Genomic DNA, 17,092 nt, shown 5'->3' with positions numbered 1-17,092 from the left:
AGGGGAGGGGGGGGGAGGGGGGAGTGGCTAAGTCAGGCAACGCTAACTTTTCCACAGCGGATCTGGAAAGCGTCCCGGCACTGACTCCGCTGGAATTCCTATCTCGGGACGCTCAACTTTTCCATGTTTTCATTGCAACCGGGAATCCTTCGCCCTGTCAGTAAGTGCGCATTGAGCCGCCTATCTCATACACTCTATGATTGTGATTGTATCAATACGCGTTGGTATCTCCCGCTCCGATCGTATCAATACGCGCTGCGATCCGGTTGTACCCAATAACTATATCGGCTGCTGCGCTGGTATTTTCTAAATCAAAAAAAATCTCAATTTGTTTGTTTTTTTCTCTAAAATTCCATCTGCTTTCCAATTTTTCCACTTAACTGCCTGGGGGTAAAAGTGGGAGAGGGTCCATTATAGTGCGGAATACAAATGCACTTAATTGACTCTCCCCCCCCCCCCTCTCTCTCTCTCTCTCTCTCTCTCTCTCTCTTTTTTTGTTTTAATTTGATTAAAAAGCGAGTGGCAGGAAGGGAATCGTATGATGCACATCTAATAACTGTGCCATCTGTCTGTGCTGCTGGCTGGCTCCCAGCATTGTGCGCAGCTGCCTGGGAATGGGAAGGGGGGGGTAATAAATAAATAAATCCGCCTCAGATGGGGGGGGGGGGCATTAGTCTGGCTGCAGGGCACCCACCTAGGGCACCCACTGCCCCTTGCCTACTGACCATACACCGACATAAGGGGAAGAAGTATTTCCTTGACCCCAGGCGGTTAATAGGGAGCCTAAAGCCATTATTCCCAGTGTATTTATACTGATGTACATGTTTACATGAATGAAAGCCGCTATAACATCTTCATAGACATCGGTGGAAGCGCACCATCTATGTATGACCACCGGGGGGCGTAGTGGTTTTAATGGAATTTGAATGTCTGGAGGCCGATTCTAGCTGCCGATATCGGGGTCCCTAAAGCTGGCCATACACGTGGCGATCGCACGAAACCAAAGACTGTCCCCTCTCCAGTCCATAATGAATACTGCTGCCCGGCTCATACACCTCTCCAACCGCTCCTCCTCTGCCATGCCACTCTGCCAATCCCTGCACTGGCTTCCCCTACCATCCAGGATAAAATTCAAACTAATGACCCTCACATTTAAAGCAGCCCATAACTCTGCCCCACCCTACATCTCTGAACTCATCTCTAGGTACCATCCAACCCGCTTGTTACGCTCCCTACTGACCTGCTCCCCAACTCCTCTCCCATTCCCTCCTCACACGCTCGCATTCAAGACTTTGCAAGGGCTGCCCCCCTTCTCTGGAATTCGCTCCCACAAACTGTCTGACCTTCTCCCAATCTCTCTGCCTTCAAGAGATCTCTAAAAACACATTTATTTAGAGAAGCTTACCCTAATCTAGTTTAGCAATACCCTGTGCCCCACCTCTCACAACTCTGGTCATGCCCATTCCCACACCTTGTGTCTCAACCCTTTCTCCTTGTAGATTGTAAGCTCTTTTGGGCAGGGCTCTCTTCACCTCTTGTATCGGTTATTGATTGCTTTATATGTTACTCTGTATGTCCAATGTATGTAACCCACTTATTGTACAGCGCTGCGGGATATGTTGGCGCTTTATAAATAAATGTTAATGTAATGTAACATCGTCAGATCCGCCACACACCATTCAGGGCTGAATCGGCAGGTAAGGAGGTAGAAACAATAGGATTTCTACCTCCTTCTGCCGATTCAGCGCTGAAGGGGAGATTTTGGTCAGGCGCCTTCTATGGCGCCCGATCAAAATTTTCAAACTGGTCCAATCGGCGAGTCGGCCGATATCAGCAGCTTCCTGCGATATCGGTCGACTCGCCGACATACCATACACGCACCGAATATCGTACGAAACGAGGTTTCGTACGATATAATCGGCGCGTGTATGGCCACCTTAAAGGTGCCCATACACGTTAAGATCCGCTCACTTGGTGAGGTCACCAAGCGAGCGGATCTTCTCCCGATTTACCCACCTACGGGTGGGCGATATCGGGTGAATTTAGGTCGTTTGGCTCTGGGGCCAAACTATTGCATTATAACGACGGTAATGGGCGCAGTCGGTTCGGGGACCGCATCAACGAGCTGATGCGGTCCCCAATCCGACGATTTCAGGCCAGATATCAGTCGGGCAGGCCCATCATTCCATCATTGCTGCCCCTACACGGGCCAATAAACTGCTGAATCGGTCTAAGGGCCACCTTTAGACCAATTCGGCAGCTTATCTACCTGTGTATGGGCACTAACAACAGGCCTGTCCGACCGATATCTGGCCTGAAATTGGGCAGATATCGTTTGAACAGGTTTAAAAATTAGTCGGATCAGGGACCGCATCGGCTCGTTGATGTGGTCCATGAACCGACGGACGCCTATACCCATCGTTCTAATTTGATTGTTTGGCCCCAGGGCCAAACGACTGAATTAGCCTGATATCGCCCACCTGTAGGTGGGGATATCGTGAGAAGATCCACTCGCTTGGCGACTTCGCCAAACGAGCGGATCTTAGTGTGCATGGCCATCTTACAGTTAGCCATACATGTTAAGATCTGCTGGTTTGGCAAAGTTACCAAACAAGCGGATCTTCTCATGATGTACCCACCTAAGGTGGCCAATATCAGGCTAATTTGATTATTAGATCGAATTACACTGACGGATATAGGAGCCATCGGGCCGAGGACCTTATCAATGAGCCGATGCAGCCCCCGATCTGATGGGAAAATCAAACCTGCCTAATCGACACCTGACTGATTTTTGCCTAGGGTGCCCGTCAGTTTGGCCCTCCCCCGGGCAATACAACCTGCAGCTCATTATCTGTTACTGAAATCCCATATAGCCTTTAGCTCTCATGGGTGCTGTGATGGTATATAGGACCCAAATTACCCCCTTCCTATTGAATATCTAATTGGGGCTCATTCACATATCAGTTGGGCCAGCAGAAAGTACCATAGGCCAAGCACCATGCTAGCCATGAATGGAAAGAAATGAAAGGTTTTTTTCTTCCTTAACGACCTATTTAAGTGCAATCCGACAAATTATCGTTGATGGACAAATCGTACTTTTAAACAACCACTTCAGGATAAGCTTGGCCCTACCATAACGAAAGGATCTTTTATAAATCTTAATGTGTATGGCCGGCTTTAGTCTGAATATTCAGTTACAAAAGTACAAAAGTACAAAAGTACAAAGGTTTAACTTCCCCTTTACAGCCTTTTCCTATGTTGCAGCCAAATCATTTTTGTGTGATTATTTGTGTGATTTGTGTGATTATTATTATTATGATTTGTGTGATTATTACACGTTAACATTTTACTCGGAAAGAAAGAGAATTTACAAACATTAAGATATCTGCAAATCTGATGAGCAAAATCTAGATTTGTTTTTTAATCTTAAATGAGATTTTATCACAAATCTATAATGGAGGCTCCAATAATTAAAAAAAAAAACACCTGGAAAATAATGGTTTATTCCAGCATTTGGGAACAAAACACTATTACTGGGAAAAATGTTGAAAAGTTATTTAAAAATAAATTAAAAGTAAAAGTTGGGAGAAAATGGAAGTACTTTAAAAAAAAAATACTTTTTTACTTTAAAAAAAAAATTAGGAATTAGGAAAAAAAATGTTTTTTAATTTTTAAACTTTGTTAAATGCAACACTAGTGGCCTGGTATTCAGCTCTTTCTAAATCAGTGCAATGGGTTAATGGGCGGCACACTGGTGCAAGGGGTTAGCGTTGGTGGAGTTCCGAGTTCAGTTACGGGCAGGCCACAGAGTGTATGTTCTCCCCATGTCTGGGTGGCTTTCCTCCCATTTGCAGAGACCAATGTGAATGATGTAGAGAGCGCTGTGGAATATGTTGGCTCTATATAAATAAAGGAGAATAATACAACTACGGTTGCCACCAGTCCAGTTTTGGATGCTGAAACCCAAACAAAAATTTGGTGAATACCCACCTCTGCTGTCACAGCCCCGCCCTTACAAGGCACAAACACGCCCCCTCAAGTCATGACTCCAGCATCACATCATGGCCCTCACTTCAATATGTCAATTTAGAGGTCTACACGGAACCAATTTGTGAGACTCGTGACACATATGGCACTTCTCTGCCCCCAATATCATCAGCCCACCCCCTTGTCTGGTTGATGCCAAGGCCAAAGTTGGCAACCCTAGATACAACAGATATTGCCTTCATATAACTTGCTCATTGTCCCTACAGAACCTAAACACTTCAGCAATCGTGAGGAAAACTACATTCAAAAAGGACAAAAAAACCCAAGCAACAACATGTGTTTTATTCAATGAGAAAATCCCAGCGGGCACGGCCACGAGGCACCGACTGTACGGGGAGCACCTTGAAGGACAAGACTTGTAGGTAGAACCAATAACAGAGCAAACAAACCTTGCTGGGAAGAAGCACATTGTCTGCTATTCACTAATGAATCTTTCACAACGCAAAGTGGGAGGATTCTCCGGCTTTATATTCTTGACACAGCACCAAGCAACCCAAAAAAAAAAAAAGAAGAAAGGATGGGGCTGCGGAGAGCTTGCCAAATTGTGAGCATCACAGGAAAGGAGGGCTCCTGGGAACTGATCCCAAATGAAACTAAATCATTTGCATATGCCGAGGCAAATGGCATTGGAGCGTACAAGCTATTCTCCTAGAATCCACTTTAATAATTCAGAGCACCTATTCCCTTACAAGTCAGCGAGGTAGCGCAGCACCCAGAGCGCCGGGCACGGGATAATGATCTAGGTGTGTTCTTATTTCCAAAGCTGATGTTTTTGTCCTAATCCCATAGGCAGACGTGGTGAAGTGGGGATAAGGGCATTTAGGGTATTCTGACAAATAGAAGGGAATAATACCAGAATAAAGTGTGGCTTGGAGGTGCAGGAACACGGGTTTTTGGCGTTTTTTTTTAGACAAAGTTGCATTTATTTCAGTGGGAGGCTGTTGTAGGTGAGTTTTGACAACTTTTTTTGAGCAGATGGCAACCAAAATCTCCTTTCTTCTTCTTCGTTGTACGATAGAAAACAGAGCTTTATCTAACTCATTTGCTCTGTGTTTATCTGGCCCGTCCCTTAGGCTCTGGATGAACAGCACTTGAATTATAATCACACATTTCCTTCCAATTTCATGCTTTTGGGATATTTTTCTAATTACAACATTGTCAATCTCACATGAACATATTGGGAACCTGTGGGCCACCCTAAATGCACAGTCCAGCCTTGGTTAGTAAATCAAGAGTCAGCCCTTATTCTCTTTGTAAATATAGGTTAGTGGAGGCCCTGCAGATGTTAATGGACTATAACCCCAACAACCTGTCCACAACCAAACTATAGTCCAAAAAAAATGGCTGCCATCCACCCATCTCTACGTTAATGACATCCAGGGTTGGGCAGTCGGCCCGTGGGGGCTGCAGTAGGCACATCCGCCGTGGCAGCCCCGGTGGTCCCTAAACCCCCCGCATTCCGACCCTGATGTCATCATCTGCATGTTCTCCCTGTAGGTTTCCTTCAGAAGGCAACTGGCATCTGATGAAACTGCACCAAGTATTTTTGGTAGGGTATGCTCCACTGAGACAGGGATCTTGCATTTCTACATCACCTAAACATATTTTAGGAATGTACAGGAACATGAATCACACAGAGACTGAAGGTCAGTTTCCTTGTTATTGTCACAGAATGGAACTTCTAAGGGACAGACACAGACCAACAGTGTGTTACAAAAGCCAGAAAGTGGAACTTCTGAATAGCCATAGGCCCACTGTATGTTTCAGTGCCAGAGACAAATAGTGGAACGTCTATGGGTTACCAAAAGTCCCACAGTATTCTTCATTATCAAAGCCACAAAGAAGAACTTCTCTGGGATACTCACAAACCCACAGTGATAAAGTGGAACTTCTATAAGTCAACCACAGGCTCTCACAATGGAACTTCTAAAGGACAGCAACAGGCCCAGAGAACTTCTGCTGCAAAACTCTTTTGTTTATTGTACATGTAATTTGTCAGGTCTACACGGTGGAGCTTCTGTGGGACAGTCACTGGGCAGCGTAACATTTGCATTCTGGATCCATAGGGTGTAGCTTCTATTTAAACAGCCATTAAATACATATATTGAAGTTTTATAAGGGCGACCAAGGTCCATGTCGACAGGGATGGCACTGGGCTGGTAAAAATTAAACTTCATGAGAATGTTATAAATGTGATACTTTGATGACACAGACAAGGGATGCACCGAGTTCGGGATTCCGCCTTTTTGCGTCAGGATTCCCATTTGGCCGAATCTATGCGCCTCGTCAAACCAAATCCTTTATGTCGCATAAACACGGAAGTTGAATTTTTTTTTCTTCTCTTTAACCCTTCCACAACCGTATTTGCATATGCAAGTTAGGATTCGGAATCAGTTAAGTATTCAGCATTTGATGCATCCCTAACACAGACACAGGTCCTAGTCCAATCTTCTCATTTTTCATCAGTGGACTCTACGGAATGACGAGCAGCAGAAATGTACAGCCCCAACCATTTTTTCCATGGATCCCAGTTAAATTACTTTCAGCAGATGCTGGAAATTGCATTTTGCCGACAATTGGTGGGCAGCAGGTAAACCCTCCCTGCTATACACAGTCAGGAGTCACAGTCCTATTAACCCTTCTCCACACTGGTGTCCTCCCTACAGAGCCATATTGCTATATAGGCACCTGAGGGCCACCCAGTTAAACCTACAACCCTAGATATGAGCCGTTGTGTGCCTATGTTGAAAAATATCCCTGCTGGGGGCGGGGTATCCCTCTGTTCTGTGATTGGTATGGGAGAGGCTGTCCTGTGTATGAGCCATTAATGGAGGGAGTAGACACAGGGCTGGCGTCTGGGCAGCGTTGGACTTAAATACATTGCCGAATGGTCATGGTTTACATTTGTGGAAAGATACTAAGATTTTCCATACCTCTCCTACTATTAACTGCTGCCAAGGATAGTTGTACCCCCTTACAAAACACAACTCTGCCCTAATATACACCCTAACATGGGGGCCGGGGGCTGCAGTGAGCGCCTTCAAGCAGCGCCCTGATATCTGATCTAATATTGAAAAATAAACACATGTCTACTTACAGACACATGTCTACTTACAGATTCATTTAAATTAAAACGATTACATTGGCCTGGTTGGAAAACTGCCCTAAGAAACAGGTTTTATTGGCAGCTTTAGAAGTTCTGTATGGTGAATAGTGTTCGTGATATAAATATATACATTTTTTTTTTCTATTTAGTAGAAGAGTGTGCACATAAATCCCTAAACACGCCATGAATGCATCCCTTGCTCACGCAGGCCTCATTAATTATGTCTAGAACACTTAGTTTAACTTAACACATGGACCCTTTTTTTTCCCCCTTAAACAAGCACAACACTCGGGGTAATTTTGCGAGTTTTTTTTTAATGAAGAGGAGAACACATGTGCAATAACATTTACCTTAGAAAGGCAGAGCTGTGCGCAGTAAAGTGCCAGAGCTGGCTATGTAGCTCCTTGTGTTCGGTACGTGAATGAACCCCCCTGTTCTGCCGAGCCATAAATATCACCTGCAACAGATCCCGCCGTTTCCCCCCTATTAACTCCTTCTCTACGGGGAGTCTATTCGGGGGCAGCATTCTGGGAGCAGGTGGATGCACTGCCTGCAGGAATTCAACTTACAGGAATTAATGTTCCATATTCACCTACTGCTTCTAATTGTTCTCTAATTCTGGTGCTGTTTGCACGGCCGTCATTATCCTTGAGGTGTAGGTCTCACCGAAGAACAGAAGTAGATAAGACCAGTTACAGAATAGGGTTTTTGGGGCCCACTGTGGGGTCATCACCCAAGGCACCACTCCAGCCGCAGAGGCACCCACCTCCGTTACTAACCTCCCCCACCCTATGGCATACATACATTCTCTTGTTTCTCCCCCCCCCCCCAAGCTCAGAGGTGGTAGAGCCCAATGGGATTTCTCCCGATGTTCTGTTGGGCCAGTCCCTGGATAAGAATATGAGCAGCAAGAAGACTATGTAGCAACATGCCTCATCTTTTGTTCAGCTACAACTTCCAAGTCAATAGAGTTGGGCCTGACCATAGGCGTCATAACGAGGGGGGGGGGCTCAGTTTGTCTCATTATATCTTACCCCCAAGCAGAAACATTTTCCATGGTCCATATGCCAGACAGTACTAAAAGTAGTGAGGTATAAAGTAGGGATGCACCGAATCCAGGATTCAGTTTGGTATTCTGCCTTTTTGGGCAGGGTTCGTTTTTGGCCGAAATCCGCGGTCCTGGCCGAACCGAATAGAGTCCTAATTAGCATAAATTTACATATGCTAATTAGCATTCAGAAGGGTTAAATGTTAGGGGGGAAAAATTCCGCTGCATGCTGCTATTTTTAACCCTTCAGTATTCGGCCAAATCCATCGGGGTGGATTTGGGGGTTCGGTGCATTCCTAGTATAAAGTTATGAACTGCCATTTCCATAGCAACATATACTATCCCTCAAAGTACCAAAAAGGGGTAAAAATGAAACCAAGGTGGATGACACAAGTATGGTGGCCATCCATAGATATTAAAATATAAGTAATTGGGTATATAGAATGAGGAATGGTTAGCCGAGGGTTAAAGTGACACAGATATCAGTATAACATTATACTGACCAATTATAGATTGAAATCTATGCGGTATATTTATCAAAGAGTCCCTCAGAGTGATACCCCCCGACTCTTGATTTCATTTCTGTGGGATTTTAGACCTATTTATTAATAAGTGAAAATGAGAGTTCACACTTATATGATAAATACACCTTTAAAAATCCTGCAGAAAAGAATAGAGAGCAGCGGAAATTCAAAACATTCAGTACATAAGCCTCTATATGTATAAAACAAAACTGCAGAAGTTATTGAAAGCAACACAAAACTTCTGCCATTTTACTTTGCCCACCAGAGGGAGCCCCTCCATTAAAGGCTGAGGGTGAGGATATTTGAAGAGACAATCATGGCTGCTCCCACTTATGTGAATGAACTCAAAGGGGCAGAATAATAAATCCCCTGGGCAAAATTACCTGTGTAGATATGTTTTGCAAAATATGTATAAGGTAGTAAAATAGGTGAAACTCCTACTTGTCATTAAGTATACTGTCCCTTTAACAAAGAACAATAAGTGGAGAAAATAAAACTAGAAAGGGAAGCACCAAGAATCACAAAGGGAGAAAAACAGACATGTCAACCCCCCCTCCCCCCTGAATTTGGAGTCTCCCTCTTCCCCAGTCTTCTGCAGGACCAGGTCTGTCTCCCACTGGCAGTAATTTGCAACCTAATTTAGATGCTTCATTAAAATCCACAGAATCGTCTCTTTAAGTCTTACAATATTGTTCAAAGCAGGGAAGCAGGAAGTATGGCAAGGGGGTGGGGCAGGAGGAAAAAAGGGGCAGGTATGGGTGGAACGGGGCGGGGACAGGGTGTGACGGGCCCGTGGATCTTCACTTGACCATTGACATTTCTGCTGAATACAAACCATGGGAATGATGTATTTGCCCATATATTACAAGAGCAAGTCCCGCCAGCCAAACAAAGAGACCTTTGTCAAACCCATCCCTCCATGTGGTGGGCCAATAGCTGTCACTGCCCACAGACTTCACCCATTTAAACATGAAAAACCTGAATAGTTTAGGCCATTATAACAATCTTTCCCAACCATGGCCACATGAAACAAGACACCCCCGCACCAAACTGTCCCAAGCCCTGTGGCCCTACTTGTCCTGGAAGCCCAAATTAAAAGGCTGGGATCTGAGACAGACTAATTATCTGTGTAATTCAGAATAATTGGTCTTCCAACGGGTCTTCTGCCCTGCACCTATTCAAGGAACAACGCCCAACGGTAAGCGTCAGCGATGCTTCCAATCCAGTGACTGGTTGCGCTCTCACTCCCCTGTACAAACGGTATCCAATCGCACATCTCTAACTACTTTCAGATGCTTCCCACCAACTCTCTGTGTGTCATGTCATGAGTAGGTAACAATTCCAGGGAAATGCAGCACAAAATAGCCGGAACTCTGTAGCTGGAGTGTAAATAAATCTATAAATTAATATATTTATTAGACTTCAGTATTTCCCTCTGTGCTGCTGAGCTTTCTTATTCCAGGGTCTCTGCTTTTGAATTTTATTGAATGTTCTACATCTTGAAACAGTGATTCCGAGCCCCTGGCTTATGGGCAACATATTGCGCGCTGGTGTCGATTCGAGCAGCGGGGTGGGGGGCTATTTATTAAAACCAATTGGGGGCAGATTTATTAAATATCGTGTTTTTTTTCTACCATGACTACACTCACTTTTTAAAGAAGGTCATATGTCTACTCATTTATTAAAAACTGCAACAAAAAACTGTGGACACGAAAAAAACGTGTGTTCATAAGGATTTTTGTGCACTTACATATGAAAAAAACACTATAAACTCTAAAACCCTGAACTGATAAAAAAAAACCATTACGATTGGCCTAGGACAACTTCCAATGACTTCTACATGGCCTCAACCGCTTTCAGATGGGGTGTTTTTACTTTCTGATTTGTCGCAGTTTTAACGCATAATAAATTGGAAAAAAATTTCATTTTCTTCCAAGATAAATTTGAGTTTTAGCGCCTAAAAACACGAATCGTGGAAAAAAAAATATGCTATGAATGCTAGTAAATGCCCTCCTAATTGTCTGTAATTTACAAAAGTGTAAGTTTTCCAAAATTGGATTTTTGAGATTTATCAATAAAAAAATCTTGAAATTTTGAAGAAAAAAAAAAATGACCAGCTTAAACCTTTTGAGCTTCTACAGAAGTCAATGGGAGATCCTCCACATTTAAACTATGGGGGAGATTTACTAATCCACGAATCCGAATCCCGAAAGGGAAATAATCGTATTGGAAACTAAAATTTTGCAACTTTTTCGTCGCCGTCACGATTTTTTCGTATTTGTCGCAACTTTTTCATCGCCGCCGCAACTTTATTGTATTTTGCGCGACTATCTAGTCACCGTCGCAATTTTTTCGTATTTGTCGCAACTTTTTCGTCGCCGCCGCAACTTTATCGTATTTTGCGCGACTATCTAGTCACCGTCGCGATTTTTTCGTATTGAGCGGTTGTAAACGGCGGAAAAACCAATCCGATTTTTTCTCAACGGCGTCAAAAAAGTCGCAAAAATACCAATCATTACAAAAAAAACGCTTTCGGACCGTTCGTGGATTAGTAAATCTCCCCCTATGTCTTTTTTTTTTTTTTTATATAAAACAGACGAGTTTGTAAAACGGTAATGACACCATTTTTACTACGCTCAAGTTTTTCCTGCAAATTAATAAATAATAATAATCATTAGTAAACACTGATTATTGCTAAATAAATACATTAAAAAAGAATACATTCCATATTTATGCAATTAAAAATGAAAAAACATTGTGATAAAAAAACTCCTGATTTTTTTTCCCTAAAACGTAACTTTTACAATAAATAAATCTTCCTCCCCATGTTCATTTCCAAGAATTTCTCCTGCTGGGATACACAGGGACACCAGTGTACAGACAAACATCATCAGTATGGAGGTCCATATGGAACTGAGACAAAATGGGATTTTTGTTGCGATCAAGGTTTTTCTCCACAAATTAATGCAATAAAAAAAAATGAGATTGTGAAAAAAAATCTTTTTTATCACAATTTTTTTTTTTGCAATTCGGAAAGACTCAGATTTGAAAATAAATCTGCCTTCCTAGGTCCATTCCAGAGGTACCGGGGATACAGCTAAATATCTCCTGCTGGAATAGACACAAGCGTGCAGCCAAACACTATCGGCTTCAGTCTGCCGGTCCATATGGGACTGAGACAGAACACGCGGCTATAAAATCAGCTACAATCTTGGCCATAGAGCGAGGCAGAACTGCTGTTTTGTGGGGGGACGGAAGAAGATGTAACCATGTGATTAGGTTTCTTTATGGCATGGCTTATTTTCTGCCCCTTTAGCAGCTGCGCAGGTCTGGTCACTGGGCGTCTTCTCAATCTCACACAATTTACAATTTAGCTTCATCTTTTATTTTTTGTGTTTTGTTTTAATTATTTAGTATTTAGCAGCTCTCCAGTGTGGAATTTCAGTAGTAGACTTGATTGCTAGGGTCCAATGTTCCCTAGCAACCTGCTAGTGGTTTGAATGAAAGACTGGATTATGAATAAAAAGATAAGTAATAAAATGTAACAATAACGATAAAATCGTAGCCTCACAGAGCAGAGGAAGAGAAAGGCAAATACTATAAAATCTGTAAGGCATAAAAAATAGAGACCAGATGAAAACATTTTACAGGTGTGGGATCTGTTATCCGGAAACTCACTATCCAGAAAGCTTCGAATTACAGGAAGGCCGTCTCCCATAGACTCCATCTTAATTAAATAATTCACATTTTTTAAAAAATATTTCCTTTTTCTCTGTACTAATAAAACAGTACCTGTACTTGATCCCAACTAAGATATAATTACCCCTTATTGGGGCAGAACAGCCCTATTGGGTTTATTTAATGGTTAAATGATTCCCTTTTCTCTGTAATAATAAAACAGTACCTGTACTTGATCCCAACTAAGATATAATTACCCCTTATTGGGGGCAGAACAGCCCTATTGGGTTTATTTCATGGTTAAATGATTCCCTTTTCTCTGTAATAATAAAACAGTACCTGTACTTGATCCCAACTAAGATATAATTACCCCTTATTGGGGGCAGAACAGTCCTATTGGGTTTATTTCATGGTTAAATGATTCCCTTTTCTCTGTAATAATAAAACAGTACCTGTACTTGATCCCAACTAAGATATAATTACCCCTTATTGGGGGCAGAACAGTCCTATTGGGTTTATTTCATGGTTAAATGATTCCCTTTTCCCTGTAATAATAAAACAGTACCTGTACTTGATCCCAACTAAGATATAATTACCCCTTATTGGGGCAGAACAGCCCTATTGGGTTTATTTCATGGTTATATGATTCCCTTTTCTCTGTAATAATAAAACAGTACCTGTACTTGATCCCAACTAAGATATAATTACCCCTTATTGGGGGCAGAACAGTCCTATTGGGTTTATTTCATGGTTAAATGATTCCCTTTTCTCTGTAATAATAAAACAGTACCTGTACTTGATCCCAACTAAGATATAATTACCCCTTATTGGGGCAGAACAGCCCTATTGGGTTTATTTAATGGTTAAATGATTCCCTTTTCCCTGTAATAATAAAACAGTACCTGTACTTGATCCCAACTAAGATATAATTACCCCTTATTGGGGGCAGAACAGCCCTATTGGGTTTATTTCATGGTTAAATGATTCCCTTTTCTCTGTAATAATAAAACAGTACCTGTACTTGATCCCAACTAAGATATAATTACCCTTTGTTGGGGGTAGAACAATCCTGCTGGCTTTATTTCATGTTTAAATACATTATTATTAGCCTTAAGGTATGGAGATCCAAATTACGGAAAGACCCCTTTCCCAAACTGATTTTTTTATTCATGCCTAATAAATTCTGTGAACTATAATATATAAATTCAGTTGTATTTTTTTTAGCCATGAATATTAAAAACATATAAATACTATATTTTGGCTACAAATGTGAAACTATCGCTTTCAGCTACATTTATTCTTTTTTAATGTTATCTTTAAATTTTACGTTTTTTTTTTTTTAATTACATTTTGAAGCAATTTTCCCCCCATGTTCTAGTAAGCGATACAATAGTAGAACGAAGGACGCGCCGTAGAAGATTTGTTTTACAAAACAAGGTGGATTTAGGGAAAGGGATTACTGTATTAGAGATTAGAGAACAGAAGAGGGAGATGTGTGCGCCGATGGCCGGTGGGAATCCAAGATGGCGGCTACACGGTGACGAGGAGGTGATTATAAAGATGCTCAGGAATGTATACGCTCATCTCCCATATGGCGGCTGGGGCGCAGGTGCAGTTGCTCCACGAGAAAATCACAAGCACTTTGCACACACACACAAAAAAAAAAATCTCAACTGATCTTGATGAATAGAAAAGATTTTAACAAATAAGCAGATGCTAGCTTGAGCGGATTTATTGTGGGAATTTTTTTTTTTCTTTTAAGCTTTTGCATCTTTGATGAATGGATCTCATTGTATGATTGATGTGCTTCCCCCCCCCCCTACGAAAGAGGTAAATAAAGTGCTTTCCCAATGCAGATCTGTCGCCCTCGCTGTGCCCAGCGCTGTATAGTGGTGCCTACATGATATGTATCATTGTTAGGCACGGGAAATAATTACAAAGTAGAATTGGAATATTTCCCAATCAGTAACATATCACATATGTATCATAAAGGACTAATATGTATTATAAAGGATATAATACGCCAAGGGGCAGATTTATCAAAATGTGATTTTAGAGCTTAATACATAAAAACTCACCCACGTTCTATTCATTCCTATGGGATTTTTAGAAGCGTATTTATCAAATGGTGAGTTCAAACTTTCACCCGTTGATAAATACACGTCTAAAAATCCCATAGGAATGAATAGAACGTGGGTGAGTTTTTATGTATTAAGCTCTACACTCACATTTTGATAAATCTGCCCCCCAATTAAATCTTTATGTAAATATATTTCTGCCTTTATCCAGAGAACTAGAGGTCTATTTATTAGGGATGCACCAAATCCAGGATTCAGTTCGGTATTGGGACAGGATTCGGCCTTTTTCGGCAGAATTTAGATTCAGTCCTGGCCAAACCAAATCCAAATCGTAAAAATCACGTGACTGTTTGTCACATTAACATGGAAGTGGGAATTTAACCCTTTCAAATACTAATTAGCATATGCTATTTGGTACGGCCGAATCACTTATGGTGGATTCATGAGTAGAGGGTGCATCCCTGCTATTTATCAACACATAGGGGCTGATTCATTAAAACAAGAGTTTGAATCCCGAATGGGAAAAATTTGGATTGGATACGATAATTTCTGAAGATCGCAAGTATCACGAAAATGCTTACGAAAAAATCGTATTAGTCATGATAATATCGTAGTGGCGAACCGAAAGTCACAAAACCTTTGGACCGAACGATTGTAAACAGCGGCAGAACCTTTCCGAAGTCGTGCAAGCGCGAAAAAATCGTCGAAAATACGCTCCAAGCGTTCGTGTCTTAATAATTCTCCCCCTAGGGGGCACATTTACTAAAATGTGTTTTTTCTGCCCTTGAAACGGTATAAGTTCGAAGCAACCACTATCATTTCTGTAGTTCTAAAATGTCTCGAAAATGCTTTTATCTTTCGTATGAAAATATCGCAATTGCGCTCTGAAAGTCACCAAGTTTTTGGACCGTAGAGTTCGTAAATGCCACGGAAACAGTTCTAGCTTTGGAAGCCTTCCATACGACTCAATGGCACTCGACAGATAAAACCTGGCGAAAAGATAGTCCCGATGAAAGTGTAACCGAAATGTTCCTATTCTTTGCAAAAAATATGATTTTTTAGTGGGAATTTACCGAAAACCAGGAAAAACTCGTTGAATTTTACCGAAATTTTCGCATACGTCCCGAAATGTTATATAATTACGAATTTATCTCAAAATTGTTTAGCAGATGGGCCCCTTAATTTAAAAAAATTAATTCAAACACTTACGCGATTCAAATGTGCGCTTATGTATTTTTGATAAATTGAAACTCGAAAACTCAATCAAAAAAACATGAAAAAACCCAAACGCAGCACAATCACATTCCACTGATCGATGTCAATGAATCTGACAACTTTAAAAAAGATTTGAAAAACTCGAATTGAAAAAAAAAATCGCTTACAATTAGCTAGGGCAACTTCCATTGACTTCTACATGCACTCACCAACCTTCAGATGTAAAATTATTACTCTTAGCTCAAAAAACTTGGGGGCTGATACATTAACATTCAAATTCAAGGAGTATTTTTGTTTATTTTTTGCTAAAAGTCACAAATTCAAATTAGGGTTGAACGTTCATTTATCGGGTGGAAAAAAAAAACGAAAAAAAAACCCCTTGGAATGTAAAAATTTAGCATCTAAAATCAGGTAAGTTTATGTAGAAATGATTTTTTTCATTTTTTGGGGGTAATTTTTTATAAGTTGGGAGACTTATTGAAAATGATGAGTAGAATGTGACTGCACTGGATTCAGGTTTTTTGAGCTTATTTTTGATAACTAGGCCTTTCTGTGTCATTAGCAGAAAGAATAGTAAGTTCCTAAAAAATAATATGTTTTAGACAGGAAAATAATAATATGAACCCTCATTTAAAACTCTGGACAACTTTAATTTTTTTTTGTTTCTAATTCATATCATTTTTTTTTATTATTAATCTTTTATTACCGTTAAATACTAAAATTAGGGTTTGGGTTTTGCTTGGTATTCTGAGGGTTTGGTATTTAGTTAAATCTAAAAAATGAGGAATTCAATGCGTTTCCAATAGAAATATTGATATTGCTATAAAGTTATTCAGCCTATTGGTTTCTGTAACTGGTAGATGCCTTGTTGCCTACAGAGAGATACTCCACTCTCCACTTACCTCCTATATTAAATCTATCTGTTAATGGACTGCTCCTGGCTTAGCTTGTTGGGCTTAGGTTCCTAGGCTCTAGTTTCTAGGCTTAGGTTCCTATGCTGTAGTCCCTAGGCTGTAGTTCCTAGGCTTAGGTTCAAAGGCTGTAGTTCCTAGGCTTAGGTTCAAAGGCTGTAGTTCCTAGGCTTAAGGTGGCCATACACGAGGCGATTTCGCTCGTTGTGCGATGAACGATTATATCGACAAACGATCGTATGGCGATCGAGTTCCCATACGATATGCCATCCACGGGCAACGATAATTCGGGAAAGATTTTGTCGCATCATTATCGTAAAATACCTACGATCGTACATCTACGTACGATCGATGTCGTTGCTGGCAATCGTGACATGCGCAGAGAACAATCGTTGAAAGACAAATGTCTGACAAATGTCTGACACCAACTGGCAGATTTTATCGTTAAACGACCAAAATTTTTAAACCTGGCCGATCGATTTTGG

The 17,092-nt window shown here is 41.3% G+C and overlaps 1 protein-coding gene and 1 long non-coding RNA gene across 13 annotated transcripts in view; one reads left to right on the top strand and one right to left on the bottom strand.

The window, feature by feature from the left end:
* tcf4 (transcription factor 4) overlaps window positions 1-17,092 on the bottom strand; it is a 263,386-nt gene that overhangs the window by 69,690 nt on the left and 176,604 nt on the right.
* LOC116408142 lies at window positions 72-7,147 on the top strand. The gene is made up of 2 exons (XR_004220780.1): window positions 72-160; window positions 4,254-7,147. It is a non-coding gene; the product is annotated as an uncharacterized LOC116408142 (long non-coding RNA).

This window comes from Xenopus tropicalis, chromosome 1, assembly GCF_000004195.4.
Source record: "Xenopus tropicalis strain Nigerian chromosome 1, UCB_Xtro_10.0, whole genome shotgun sequence".
Classification (NCBI taxonomy): Eukaryota; Metazoa; Chordata; class Amphibia; order Anura; family Pipidae; genus Xenopus; species Xenopus tropicalis.
Note: the sequence above shows the minus strand (reverse complement) of the source record. Positions and strands in the feature narration are given on the sequence as shown.